Here is a 16115-nt window from a genome sequence, read left to right as displayed (position 1 = left end):
CACACACACACACACACACACACACACACACACACACACACACACACACACACGCACACACACACACACACACGCACACACACACACACACACACACACACACACACACACAGTGAGTGTAACAAACAATACTACACTACACTACACTAGCCTATACTATACTAGCTTCATCACATCAAGAGTGGTCATGCTCCATAAAGCATACAGCATGACCGGTGGTTAGCTAATAAATATACTATACTATACTATACTATACTATACTATACTATACTATACTATACTATACTATACTACTGGTGTGGAGTAGTACACCTACAGTATACTACCGTAGTTGACAAGTAGCCAAGCCTAAAGGTTATAAGACAAATATCTTCTCTGACCAAAGGTTTACTTCCTCTTAGATCAGCAGTAATTGTTTTCTTTCCCACATGGGGGAGACCCGGGTGGAAACCCCGGGTGGTACAGTTGCAATTACCTCTCTCCATCGGGAGAGGACCTAAAACACCTGGGCTGTAGTTTTTAATCCAACTCCCAAACGGTCATCTTCTTTGATTGTTAGACTTTCAAGAGCTGAATGAACACTGTGGGATTCAGTCAACTGTTTTTTGGTTACTAGGCAACAGTGGCCGCCAAACACAGTCGTCATCACAGTGGGTGGTCAAACACAGTGGGGGGGAAGGGGGGGGGGTTTGCACAAGCATTCTAGAGGCTAGCTTCATCACATCAAAAGTGGTCATGCTCCATAAAGGATACAGCATGACCGGTGGTTAGCTAATAAATTACTCACTGAGGAACAGAACAGACTGAATCATTGTAACCCAGAAGAAAAAATAAATGGAGTAAATCAGGGCGTTATCAAACTGATCGTGACTGTTCCTTCCATGCCGATAAGCCTTATGGGACCATTACGACCATCAAAAGCAACACAGACTGACAGGGCCAAGGTCCATCATATGCCTGGAAGAGCTGCTCTCAGTGAATCATGCATGCCTAATTTGTGCTCCTTCGTATGATGAAGTACAGTATGAATCTTGCTTCATACTGCCACAAAACCATTATCTTAGCTAAAATGATGTCATACCCTATATATTGTGAATAGGGGAAGGGAATGGACTGTGTGAATCTGAGTGTGTTGGGGGTGCAAATGAAGGAGCTTCTTGTGTGGACTTTGGCCAATGTATGTGCGTCGGGAGCTCCAAAAACTAATATTTGTCGTCTTCATTTTTCATAACATGGTGGTTGTTGCAGGTATTCAAATGTACTGAATATTCACAAAGTCAAAGCTGATACAAGTGTTAATTGCACCTCCAAGGCAATGATGGCTTTGGCCATGACCCAAATACCAAATAAGTGCGAGGGTCAATGCGCCTGTTAGCATAAAGTTTTTCAAAAACACACATATGTCGATTTGATCCCTGTCCTTTATAGAAAAGCTCTGTGAACACAAGTCTCCAGTCAGCCTCTGCTTTGGTGAGTCAAACACACCCAGTTTCCAGGCAGAACTAGAACTAGTCTCTCCACTGGACAGTGAGTGTCACACTGACACACATTCGACCAACCAGGCCAGCATGCATGCCTTCATCTGTGCGTAGGCAAACGTTGCCTGATGTAAAGATGGCCCAATTCTATCAGTCGTCCCTCACAGATAAAGCCCCCTCACCGCCCCGCCTTGCTAAAGTCCATTCACGCTGTCACGTCACGCATGACCCTGATGTTAGCGCACGCCGAGATGTCATTGAATTCGCTCGCACAAATCCTCAACGTTATTTAACTCTGTGCAACCGTAACCTACATTACACACTCAGTTATGGAGTTGGCGATAAGGGTCCATTTGGTTACACGGGTAGTGTATACTCCTGAACTTGCATGAACATTTGGGCATTTCACTGTGTAAAATCGAACAGTTCTCAACACTGACACATTTACAGACCCTGTTCAAAAGGCATGGCCCTGTTTATGCTCATTGCTTTTTGACACACACCACATGACCTGGAGGGGCGAACATAAAAAAGGGACATGGGGTTTTAAACGAAAACCTTTAAAATGCCATTCGGTCCCCCGAGTTCATCATGCTCTCACTCTGCAGGTATGCGTCAGAGGAACAGCTTTGTGTTGTAACAGCTTTGGAGGGAGTCACTCCCTCAAAAACCCCAAATATTTATGTTTGAAGAGGGCAGTATTGGGGTCCCGCTGCATTTTCTGACACTAATTCCATAATAACCTATATGAGAGTGAGCAAGTAGGGGATCAGGGCCGGATTAAGAGCACAAAGGGCCCCGGGCTACAATAATTAAAAGGCCCCCTCAAAAGGATCACACAATATTTTCAGGCTCTCTCAGGTCTTAGCTATTTTTACAACACGGCACCAGGAGGCGAGCCAAGAGAGTGTGTGTGTGTGTGTGTGTGACTGTATGTATCCTCAGCTAAACTCAAACACGACCGATCAGTGCCAAATGTGTGTGTGTGTGTGTGTGTGTGTGTGTGTGTGTGTGTGTGTGTGTGTGTGTGTGTACGTACGTACGTACGTGCGTGACTGTGTATGTATCCTCAGCTGAACTCACACACGACTGAACCGATCAGTGCCAAATTTCTTCTGCACGCTGCCAATAGGCCAAGGAAGTAAACCCTTTGCATTTTTCAACTTGAATTTCATATCAGAAGTCAAAGCAGGTCAGATTGTAAACATGTAAACACAATCCAACAGTAGTACTGTACTTACTACTTACATCATAATGTGACTGACGTCATAGACTAGCCACATGAAATCCAAAAAGCACATCCATGCCATGCCATTATTAGACTGGTCTGTGTGCTAACTGGCCGAGCCACCCAGTGGTCTGTGTGCTAACTGGCCGAGCCACCCATATATATATATATATATATATATATATATATATATATATTTATATAAATCACACCCGTGTGAAGTGGACTTACAGTATCAATTCAACTCAAATTAGCTTCATTGGCATGAGAAAACAAACATGTTCATTGTCTCCGATTGGCCTACCGGACGTCCACTTCTGTGACGCACGCGGAAGCTTGAACGGGCTGCTAATTTCAAAGCTACAAAACCGATATAGGGTCACTTCCACTGTTAAGGAGCTTAACCACTTTCATTTCAATATCTCATTTACTGAGGTCCCCCAGGGCTCTATACTTGGTCCCCTCCTATTATCCCTCATATCCAAATCTCTTTGCCGAAAAAAGCTGGTCACAATGTGTCACAACATGTTGTGAGCTTGTAGATCAACTATTTACACCCAATGTTGCACCTACATGCCCAGAATAGGGATCCTGGGGTTCATTGTGGTTAAACGCTGTTGTTAATCTGGCCCGGGGTACAATAACTTGTTAATCTGGCCCGGGGTACAATAACTTGTTAATCTGGCCCGGGGTACAATAACTTGTTAATCTGGCCCGGGGTACAATAACTTGTTAATCTGGCCCGGGGTACAATAACTTGTTAATCTGGCCCGGGGTACAATAACTTGTTAATCTGGCCCGGGGTACAATAACTTGTTAATCTGGCCCGGGGTACAATAACTTGTTAATCTGGCCCGGGGTACAATAACTTGCTCACGGGGACAGTTGTGTCACAGAACTGTGCTGTCAGACACAAATTGGCTGTCACTGAGATGGAACCTGTGGCTTGCTCACAGGTTCTCTACGGTGACAAAGATAATCTGCCTGAAGCATGTTCTTCTCTGGATGAATGTGAAACTGAGAGCGCTACCGTCTCCTGACCTGGGTGCATTCATACCTGGCCTGTTTTCCAGTTCCATCATATCGAACCCTAAAGCATTTCTCTCTTTAGTTTGGTCTATTTGAGCAGGTGACAGTGGTCCAAATCTGATGCACAGCAAACAACTCCGCAGAGACCCTCTGAAAACGAGGGTCAATTGCATTTGTCTATAGCTGGATGCCAAAGCTAGGCTTAAACAGGACCGGATTTAACACTAATGTTTTCTCCTGTACATCTGGGTCATGAAACCTTCTGGCATGCTGTGGCTGTAGACCGCAAAACCAGGACGATAAAATCCAGGACAGACAGTTTATTCAATTGTATTCATTTTTTAGCCTTTTTATAGTGTTTCAATGCATTGTTTAGTTTGTAGTTTTTAATTATGACGAAAACAGCGTGAGAAGTTCTGAATGCAAGGCAGGACGACCACACACTAATGCTTTTTATTGCGCTATGCATCTGTAAAACATGGGTCAACAGGGACCTCCAGTACAATCCTTGTTCTTCATTTATTTATTTATTGTCTCTCAGAGTTAAATTAACAATGAGTATTTTTCTGTGCAGAGCTGCCAGTCACAGTGTCTGTCTGTCTGTCTGTCTCCTAAACACTGAAATGGGGTCACAGTTCATTACAATGTAATGGTGAAGGAAGAGCCTGTGTGTGTGTGTGTGTGTGTGTGTGTGTGTGTGTGTGTGTGTGTGCGCGTGCATGCGTGCGTGCGTGCCCGTGCGTGGCATGTGACATATATATGTACAGCGTTGCTATAACTCTGATTCAAACACTGAGGCTATTTACTGCAGGGGAAAAGCAGCAGTGACTAACTAACCTGATCTACTAAAGCCAGCCAACAAAGCATCTCTTTTGAGCTTGGGATCAATGCCCTTCACAATGCTCCCACGCACACAAGCACACACCAATGAGGGCACACGTGCACACATGCAAGCGCATGTAGCATTCCACGCACGGGCATTTACTGTAGATAAAGCAGAGGCATGCAAGCACGCACGTGAATGCAATCATTGCAGGTGCGCGCGCGCACACACACACACACACACACACACACACACACACACACACACACACACACAGTGTGTATATGTCACCTCACCTGAGGTCCTCAGGCAGGAACCAGCTGGTTTGTTCCTGAGTGGAGGCTGAAGACAAAGGCTATCTTTGCTGTCAGGAAGTCAGCCTGATAAATCACTGTCTTCTTTTAAGTCACTTCTTAAAACATACTCTCTCCACAGATACCTTTTTAATGTTATTATTGTTGTTTGACTCTCTTAAAGTCATACTGTGTAACTCTTTCAATTAAACAAAGGTAATTATTTTTGATATAATCTTTAACTGCTATATTTCCATTGAGGAATGCAGCCAGGCTGTCGAAATGTTGGTTTCTGTTTTTCGTTCTTTTTGGCACGTTTTTTTTTTTTAATTTTTCACAATAACCATTCCACATAAATCTGTGCTATTTCTATAAAAAAATATATATAATAATAACAATAAAAAAGGATGTAGGCCTATTTTAAAGTTGATCTAGACTATTTCTGAAAACGTTGTAACCTCATTGTGCACTGCAGCATTTAGTTTTTGAGCGGTATCTCCAGCGGAGCAACCAAAAAATAAATGTTACACAGAAGGACTTTAATGTTTTATTTCTTACTGAACTTTATTTAATTTATAAATGTCCTCTCCATAGTGCTTTCTTTAGCAGCGTTTTGTTTGTTTCGTATTTCAATAATACCCACTCAGCACATACATGCCGTGGATGCCGTTTTCCGAGGTTCCATCCTCGTTTTTCCCCCATCAAGGGTTTCCTTTGTTAGTCCTGTGTTATAGAGGGTAGTCTTATTATGCATAAAGTGAGTGTCAAAGTTAGTTTAATTAAGCAATATTACACGAGAGGGTGTGGGTTAACGTGATTATTGCCACGACAGGGTTGCGGTCAGGAACGAGACGAAGTCGAGTTCCGCAAGCATCACTGAAGTGTTTTTTGCCACTAAGTAAGCATTACCCACATAACTTCCGGGTATGATGATGATGTCATGCGCACATACTCTATTGCTTGCTTTTGCCTTTCAATAACAGACATGTGAAAATGAAATGTTGTTGATTCTCTTAATGTTTCTATTTAACAATGCACTTTTGGTACACGTCAGCATGTTTTTGTTCTGTTCTTTGATTAGATTTTATGTAATGTATAACTTTGTTTTGTGCTTCATAAATAAATTGCATAATTATTATTATTATTATACACCTACAACCAAGCCCAATACTCTTCCCTTTTACATCACTGTGTTTTGGTTTGTGTCGAAGCACTATGTCTATATGCAACATACTGTCAACCTCAACAACTGCTAAGCCAGCATGCAGAGGGGCTCTTCAAGGTGACATTCAACGCTGCTAAAGTGCAGCGTTAGGCCTGCTAGCATTTCGCCATGCTGCCCATTTTCCTTGATTTGACTGGAGCGCGCAGCGCGCCAACACCGCACTGACACTCACATAAACAGGTCAGGAGGAAAGTAGGTCAGTGGGTGCGGGAAGGAGGGGAGAGGGGTGGCGAGGAGAGGAGAGGAGAGGAGGAGAGGGATAGGAGAGGGGCGGGAGGGGAGACGGAAGGAGGGGAGCGGTATAGAGCAAACGGGAGAGTTGATGGACAGATCGATGAAGGTTGAGTCTCCTGTGCGTCACTGGCCTGTGCATCTCTCTCTCTCCCTCTCTCTCTCTCTCTCTCTCTCTCTCTCAAACAGAGGAGGAAACATGGGCTCTCATGTTACCTGCATCCCCTTCTCAGGCCGAGCACGGGGGTCAGTGGAACGAGCCAGGCGTGATGGAGCTCACACGCAGATAGCACAAGGTTGATATGAAGACAGCCAGGATGGCGACAGACTCTATCAGGGGGGAGGTGATGGAGAAATCCAATTGAACTCAGAGAGAGGATGACATGCAAACCAAATGCATTACATTTGCCCTCTCTTAGAGTTTTAAATGGATAAATGAACACCATGGCGTTTACCGTGTACCCACGGGTTGACGCAACACCTCTTGGGGCAGCTACCAAAATGTTTAATTAGTCTGGGGAGTGAAAATACTTATAAATGTAGGCCGATGTAGGCTGTCCGATTAAGTATTCGGGCACACGGGTAATTATAGGCTCCAAGCTTGGACAGTTTACCTATATACCTCAGACAGCAGGCCCCAAATCACATAACTGCACTTGGCTTAGCACTACTAATAGGTCCGCCGTGGCATGCCATGCACGCACCGTATGTGCAGTGACCTACATTCAATGCAAATCGTTAGCAAACATATGTTCCGGTGTGTGTGTACACGCACTGCAACTGACACTCGTTGCTGCGTGGGGAACTTACACAGAGGTGAGTCTTATAGTTTACACCATTGAGACATGGCCTAACTAAACACACAGTTTATACTGTTTATACTTGTATACAGTATCTGCCATAAGTAGGCCATGTATGGCTTACTTGTGCGCAAGCAGAGCGCTCCATGAGGTGCGCTCACCACTGCTGGTACGACTGATGCTCCGAGTCCCTATAGAGTTCTCTGCTGTCTGTCTGGGTATGACTGCTGCTCTGAGTCCCTATAGAGCTCTGTCTGGGTACGACTGCTGCTCTGAGTCCCTATAGAGCTCTGTCTGGGTATGACTGCTGCTCTGAGTCCCTATAGAGCTCTGTCTGGGTACGACTGATGCTCCGAGTCCCTATAGAGTTCTCTGCTGTCTGTCTGGGTATGACTGCTGCTCTGAGTCCCTATAGAGCTCTGTCTGGGTACGACTGCTGCTCTGAGTCCCTATAGAGCTCTGTCTGGGTATGACTGCTGCTCTGAGTCCCTATAGAGCTCTGTCTGGGTACGACTGCTGCTCTGAGTCCCTATAGAGCTCTGTCTGGGTACGACTGCTGCTCTGAGTCCCTATATAGCTCTGTCTGGGTACGACTGCTGCTCTGAGTCCTTGAGCTCTCTGCTATTCCAATCATAATGCTGTATGTACACAGATACTGTATATGTAACGATGCATGCTCTCCCCACGTTGACATGACCTAATTATGTACCATTCTGTGATTGTAATGTAATTATATCATATAGAACTTAAAAATACTTCTGTTTAAAGGTGAAGTGAAATAATTCCAGTCTACAGGGAATAGTCTAGACCCGAGAGGGCCGAGACCGGGATCTACAAGCACATAGCACGTTGTGAGCGTGTAAATCTGCTATTTTCACTACTTCTTAAACATTTGTTTTGTAATTATTTTATTAAAATTTCTTCACAAAATTACTGGGGCAAAAGACCATTAATTAAATTAGTTATTAATTCATGAAAAATGTTGCTTTTTTGGGAGAGATTTTTTGAATGCTTTGAAATAAAGAAAAAAAAGGGACCCATACAAATGTGTCTGCAAATCACCGTTTGTGGTCTAGACTCTAGACCACAAACTGCAGAGAACTTGAGAACTTACAACCTAGTAGTGCTGCAAAATATTAAATATTAAAAAATATTAATATTTTGCAGCACTACTAGGTTGTAGGTTCTCAAGCACAGCACTTAAAGCCTCAACCAGTAGAACCCTATTCAATGAAAGAACGTTCTTCAATGAAAGAGAGTTCAACCACCTCCTAACACTGCAGATGTGCTACTTCTATTACACACACACACACACACACACACACACACACACACACACAAAACGTTCAGTTAATGTTTTATTCATTAATTGCAGCTTGCAGCTGTGTAGGTCTCAATCACTCTGGCTCATGGCCAACAGATGAAGGCTTGTTGTAGTGCTTGAAAAAATACATGAATGTAAAATGTATTAGTGTGAAGCAAGGTTGTAACCGATGTAGCAGGGCACCGTTACTCATTTGAATTTCTCTCCGGATACCAACCAGACCCAATAGACATTTAGGCCTAGGAGAAAAAGTGCTGCAGTCATGAATATTATTGTGGTGGGCCTTTTGGCCTCCAGTCAAGAAGGCAGCCGAGCGTAGAAAAAAGAAAAAGGAATAGATTAAACACAATTCTGCTTTGCATATAGCTACAGATCTTCAAGCCTCGGGCACAGCACATATCTGAACCCTAATCATACGCGGAGGTGAGAGAGAGAGAGACAGAGACAGAGACAGACAGACAACAATTCAATTTGGTCAAAAACCTATAACGGACATCTAATCTATAATCTATAAATGCACCTGTACCTCTGTACGTCTGTCTGTCTGTGTGTGTGTAATCCACGTAACTCGAGAACCGTTCGCCCCACCGACTTAAAACACACACGTTCCACACGCGTTCCACACCACCACAGTGTCGAGTTAGTCGGACACACGGTTGTCCAGAACCGCCCCAAAAAGGCCTCTGCCCGGGGCATGCCCTGGGGCATGCATTTCCAACTTGCATCGTTCCTAGTAGGCCAGTGCCCAACGGGCACGGCTGTAGAGGCCTCAACGGGCACTGCTCTAGTATCCTAAATTAAATGATGGTTGGGTTTTGTTCTCTGTCCCTTTGTATACAAATGTAACCAAATGGACTCAAAGTATAAATGAAGTTAAATTAAGTTCATTTACTAGAGTTAATTTACAATTACAATTACATAATTTACATAATGTCACCCACAAGGGTTCATTTGGTTACATTAAGTAAACAGACTACGAGAAAGTCGGAGAGGGCTAACTCGAGCCTGGAAAACTTTGGGTTAAGGCTTTAGGATTAGGTTCACATTTTACCCTTATAATTTGTCTTGTTAGGTGGAATACAAAAAGTATCCTTGTGTTTCAGCTGTGCAGCTTTGTGCAAGAAGACAGTAATAACAAGAAGTGTGTGCGCGTGCGTGTGCATGTGTGTGTGTGTGTGTGTGTGGGGGGGGGGGGTAACAACAACTATCATATTCTCTCTGTTGCTGTGGTTGTGCAACCAGCAGCCAAACTGGTCTGAAGCGGCTGTCAGACTCAATGTAGCTGCCTGGGACAAGGGAGTGGCCTGGCCCCGTTCCAGTCTGACACCCCCCCCCCCCCCCCCCCCCCTAAACCAAACAACCTAAACTCCCTTTGAGAGAGAGAGAGAGAGAGAGAGAGAGAGAGAGAGAAGCCCTTGTTAACCTCCCTCAGCCCCACCTGAATCCCCCGACCCACTTGGCGGGTTGATAAACACAAAGTGATGTAAGGGGGGTCGATGAGTGCAGGCTTGACACAAATACCACACATTCTGCCTGCTGTTCGTGCACTTCACTCACACTGGAGAATATTCAAAAATGGGACAGTGAGTTAAGCCCTATTATAAAATTGTTTAATAAAAATACGAATAAAATCAGGAAAAAAGAGAGACAACAATAGCCAGTCTACAGGCTCACAGCGCATCGCTTACAGATCTGCAGTTTTTAGGGGGGAAATTTTATTAATTTGGAAAATGTTTGAAAACCTATAACGCCAGGCTGGTTAACAGGGATGGTTCATTCATATTTTGTCGGCAGCAGTCCCACACCGCCTTTACTGCTCCATTCATTTTACTGAGTATTATTCACTGGATGTTCAAGGACTGTCGTTATACCAGTTAATAAAGGGTGCGAGCCTGAGAAATGGCGAGTCCGCTCCACTCCAAATGTGTTTTTGTAGCCCTTTAATCACCGTTACCATCTCAAAGGGCTTCACACAGACCCACATTTAGCGAAGGAAACAACGACACCCAACTAAAAACTCCCATGCAGCAAAAAACCTGACAGAGAAGAAAAAGGAAGAAACCTCAAGGACATGTTATTTTTCCTCCCCACATAGAACAAACCCCATCTTGTCCACAAAGTTTACCCAATGAACGAGATGCTAATCCCCCCCCCACCCCGCCCCACCTCTTATCCAGCTATCATCACGTTGATTTGAATAGCTCTTTTTTGGGCCACCCTATTCCCGAGTCATGACGTTGCGCACAAAAGACCTCAGTCATCTGTCTCCTTAGCACCGGAGCCTTCCTGTTGGCCAGGTGGAGCACAAACCAGCAGTCAACCTGCTGGCTGGCTGGCTGGCTGGCACCGGAGCCAACCTGAGCTCGGGTAATTGCTGGCCATGCCAGGGTCTCGCTGTTACATAACCACAGCTTTTAATAGAAAGTAGGTCAGAGAACGGAAAAAAATGCAAAAGAGAAGTAGAGTGGGGGAGAAAAGAGATGAAAGATGAGCGTGGGAGGAAGCGAGAGTCAGGGGGGAGAGTTAAAGAGAAGGAGATGTGATGGGGTGAGGTGGGTTGTTGGGGAGGGAGCGGCGCTAGCGACGAGAAAACAAAGACTGACCTGTGTGTCATTCACCACCGATGGCCTTCCTCTGTTTGAGGCCACAGAACCGTACCAGTAACGCGCGCACACACACACACACACACACACACACACACACACACACACACACACACACACACACACACACACACACACACACACACACACACACACACACACACACACACACACACACACACACACACACACACACACACACACACACACACACACACACACACACACACACACACACACAGTGATGCAATGAGTGGGTGGGCACAGGCCAGGCCAGGCACAAATTGCAATGAATTATGCTGTTTATCAACTCATGGCTGCTCCAGTATCGCATGCAGCTCCACCCAGGAACACGAAAACACCGTCTGCACCGTCAACCATGCTCCCTCTGCCAAGCCCTGCAGACCCTCTGCCAAGCCCCGCAGCCAGCCAGCCATAGTGGCAGACAGTGGTTTCTTTTTTACCATAGTCTAGACCAGAGGTCACATTTTCGGGGGCACATGCGACTGCCCCAACATGATTCTCTGTAAAATAAAGCGATACACCTCTAACACCGCTGCCGCAGTAGTATTTATATCAGCCAGATGATTACGTCTTACGCTTTTATTTACTGCCCTAAACAAACCAGTCCATAGACTTGGCTGGCAAAAACGTACATCACAACTATACCCTAAACAAACATTAAAGTCCGTAGACTGCCACATGGTGTAATTCCATGTGCTATGCATTGGAGGGGTTAGTGCTCCTCAAAAATAACATACTACAAGTGATATACTGTAGTTATTGCAGTTACTGAGACAACAGACTGAAAAACGAAGACAACAGCTATACTGTAAGTGAACACACTCGACTGGTTGTGACCCTAAACAAGTCACCTTTCGTTCAATGTGGCCCTACACTGTTCTAGACAAATAAGGACCATGTATTGGACATGAAGACATTTAGGGATATGATATTGATTTTGTTTAGTTGTCCGATCCCGTCGGAGCTCTGAATGAAAATGGCTTCATACAAAACTGTTGAGTTTCGATAGGGTTTGTTTGAAAAAGCACATGCTTCTTGTAGAAATTTTGTTTTCAGTCCAATAAATCTTCAAGCCAACAAAGCTAAAACATGTGGGGGTGATGTTTGGGTGTTTCCCCTTGGCACACCACAAAGCGTCTTGGACAGTCCTATGTGCCTGCAGCCATCCAACCCATCAGACTCCATAACCTACTCACTGTAGCTTATTATGAGAGTTTTAGACATTTGTGTCTAAAGTCCCATTATCTGTTTAATTTAGCTGAATTAGCTCTGCCACCATCATTGGCCGATTAGGCTCAAGGATGTGTGTGTTTTGAGGATGAAGGGACCAGCTGTGCCACTACAGCAGCATCACAGTGTGTTACACAGAGATGAACTGCTGGCTGAGAACGCTGCATCCACAGCATCGTCTCTACAGTGACGCGTTGTGTTATTCAACCTTTGCCCTACAATGGAGAGCGCTACATATTTGACAGCAACTCAACCCATGCATGAGGCCTCTGCTTGGAGGAAGGTTATTGAGCCCAATGGGAAAGTCCTGTGTTGGAATTATGTGCTGTTGGATATCTTATCGCCCCGATAAGAAAAAGTCCTCAGCTTTGAGTTCAACAATATCCGCACTTGGTTCTCTGATAACAAACTTTCATTACACCTGGGAGAAACGGAATCCATTCTCTTTGGCTCCACATACAACCTCAGACTTTACAGTAAGGGTTGGGTCTATACTTACTATGGGCCTCCTTTTTTCCATCTACGTCTATTCTATTTGCTGAAAATAGCCGATCTACGCACTACACACATGAGCTTGTAGGTCTGCTATTTTTGGACAAATGTTCGCCCCAGAATAGGGACGAGGATGTGCATTTCCGATCAAATTAATTTGAGAGGAATGGCGTTCTGCCAAAGACTGCCATGCAATTCAGCTTATGTCTTGGCTGTCTCTTGAATTCTCTAAGCCCCAAAGAGCAGAGAACCAGATGAATAGTTCTTTCATGTATGAAGATGGAATGTGGAATCTTTTTCAATTATCTCAATTATCAACCGGCATACTACTGAAATCGGGAGTAGACAGAGGATTGATAGTACTATTTTAAGAATAATATTAATAGATGACTTATGATGTAAAATAAATATATAATCAATTTAATATTCATCCAATGATTGATGGTAAGAAAAAAAACTAAGAATGATGAACAAGAAAGATGAACTGGATAATAAATCAGTGTACCAACGACAATATTAATCATTTAAACCATATATACCGGTACAGTACTTCATGGAGGGTCCTATAGTAGGCCCCCTCCCTTTTCCCTCGACACCAAAAATCTCCTCGCCTATAAATAGCCAACGAACAAGCTCACAACACATTACAAGGCGACGTGGTGTGTGTTTTTTTGAACTGCTATTTTTGCCGAATGTTTCCCCCAGACCCCAGTATAGGGTGACTAGGAGTTTAGGGTGTCTAGAGAATGTGCACAGTATATGACACGAGAACAACAATTCTTGTCATCTCATCCATCCATCCATCCATCCATAGCAAGCCTATTTTTGAGTCATGTCAATATATGAAAATGTTCCACAATTTTCTAAACGTTTCAAAACACAAAGAAAATGCTCTCTTCTCTCTAGCATACTTAACTGTATATAGCAGAACTATATTTGTTGTTACCTCTGTAAAGCCCCCCCCATGTGAAGCGTCTTTGGGTACTCAGAAAAGCGCTATATAAGTTTGAGATATTATTATTATTATTAGAACTACAAACTCTGCTTTTTTTTGCCATTGGTCATATGACGATGTAGGTTCTTAAGTGGTTAGACGCCAGATGCTCCTCCATCCTCCTGAGATGATGGCATATAGAGGAAAGTTTGGATCGTGACATATCAACAAGCTCATTATTGAAGAGATTATGTGTACATTTATAAACCGTCCTCCTGCACTAATTATATCTCTGGGGGCGAGCCTTTTAAGGAAACAAAACCCAGGTGGCAGTGTTTTTGTCATTCATTGTTTTATTTCAAAGGTGTTGCCTTATTGGGTTATGATGTCAGTCACTGGGGATTATGTTTTACGGAAATACTGATAACCCACAATGCAATAATTGCAACATATACTGCGAACAAAAACAGGGTAATGTGGGCCAGTAGAACGGCGCCACTAAAGAAGTCTATGATGAAAGGAAAATCATACAACAATGTATATTATGACAACAGTCATAATCTCCTTCAAATATTGACCTTATTGTTATCAAAGTTTTTATGATGCCTTTCATATGAATACCAGGGTAATGAATGAACTGGCTGGCATACATTCACGTGTCCCTTTACTATTGGTTTACTATATGTTTTTTGTTTTTTTTGTTTTTTTAAGCATTTTAATTTAGCATTCTTAAAAAGTACAGCACTATAAGATTTCATCAAGAGAGTAATATGAATGAATTAATAGAAACACCTGAAGGTTTCAAAATAAAGATAATCAAATCAAATCAAATCAGGTGGTTTGAAGATATATATTTTTTACAATAATAATGTGGCCATAATGTGGGTGGCAGGTTGAAAGTCAAAAGAGAAACTCACATTATTTAGATTTGTCCTCTTCATTGCATGGTTATAATTTAATTGAATAGTCCCAGGTGATCCCCAGCGAAATTTGTTAATATTATAGTATTATAGCTTTAACCCATTTGAAAATAGCCAATGGGTAATAGTCCACTTGCCAGCCCATAGAGCCCCATTATGAACCTGGACATGTTGAGTACACCAAGGTTTTATGTTAGAAATGTTGAGTATGGGTCGACTCGCCAGCATGTAGATTGTAGAAAGTGCCGGATGCTAACTTGGATATGTTGAGCAATTCTCACAATTGGCATAATACATGTATGTGACCATACCATTAACAACCTATATAAGAAGACCATACCATTAACAACCTATAGAAGAAGACCATACCATTAACAACCTATAGAAGAAGACCATACCATTAACAACCTATAGAAGAAGACCATACCATTAACAACCTATAGAAGAAGAAAAAACACTCATTGGGCTAAAAACGGCCTTAGCCATACAGTATGTGCTGACATCATCACATTTGTGATGACGGCTATGGCCGTTTTTGGCCCAAGGAGTGTTTTTTGTGCAAAACTAATGCTTGGAATGGATTCAGCCTCAGCATCATATAGTTTGACACGTCACATACTTAAAGCATGGTTGAAATTTAGATTTTTTTTCTCCTTGGTGAATATATGGTCACATATTATTCAGAATTCTCAATAAAGAACGTCTTTCTTGTACCTGTGGTGTGCGGGCGCCATCCAACATCTACAATCTACATGGTCATACTAGGAAAAACACTTGGCATACAGATGTGTTTTTAAAGGCGTTTTAAAAAAAGACACTGATTCTGCTAATCCAAGAGCCAAGGGCAGAGTTCCAGAGCAAAGGTGCCCGAGCCGCAAAGGCCCGGTCACCCCGACTTATAGAGCTGCTACTTTCAAAGAATCTTAAACAAATGTGCACAATTTGGAATATCTTTGAAACATTTTAACAACGCAAATCTTGTATGGGCAACTGGCACAGAATCTTTTCCGATGGGCGTCCGCAGCCAAACACATTAGTTTGCATCCAAACGAATACTACCTTAGAGAATTGTTATTGACAGGCTTGGGCACAGTGTTTCCCACACTACGAGCCTAGGGTGACATCAGAGATGTCAAAGTTGAGCCAAACCACAGGAGCAGATGAAAACACAAACAATAAGAGAAGAAACAGGTTTATGTGCCACTGTGTCTCAGACTCTAAGTCAATGCCAGCAGTAGCTATACCAGGAAATGCTTTCCAAGAAGAGTTCCTTGAATCCTTAACACGTGATGAAACGCTTCCCAAGAGCGTATTAAGGTCACAACGTGACGTAGACGGTTACATAATGCATCTGTCAATATTTTTTCATCAAACTATTCATAACAATTAGCCTGTCGCTATAAGTCCCACCCAAGCCCGTTGGCCAATACCACATTAGCAACGGTTACTAGGTTAGGAAACTCGGTCAAGCTTGCAATGCT

This window comes from Protomyctophum bolini (genome assembly GCF_963924005.1).
Source record: "Protomyctophum bolini genome assembly, chromosome: 11".
Lineage (NCBI taxonomy): Eukaryota > Metazoa > Chordata > Actinopteri > Myctophiformes > Myctophidae > Protomyctophum > Protomyctophum bolini.
Note: the sequence above shows the minus strand (reverse complement) of the source record.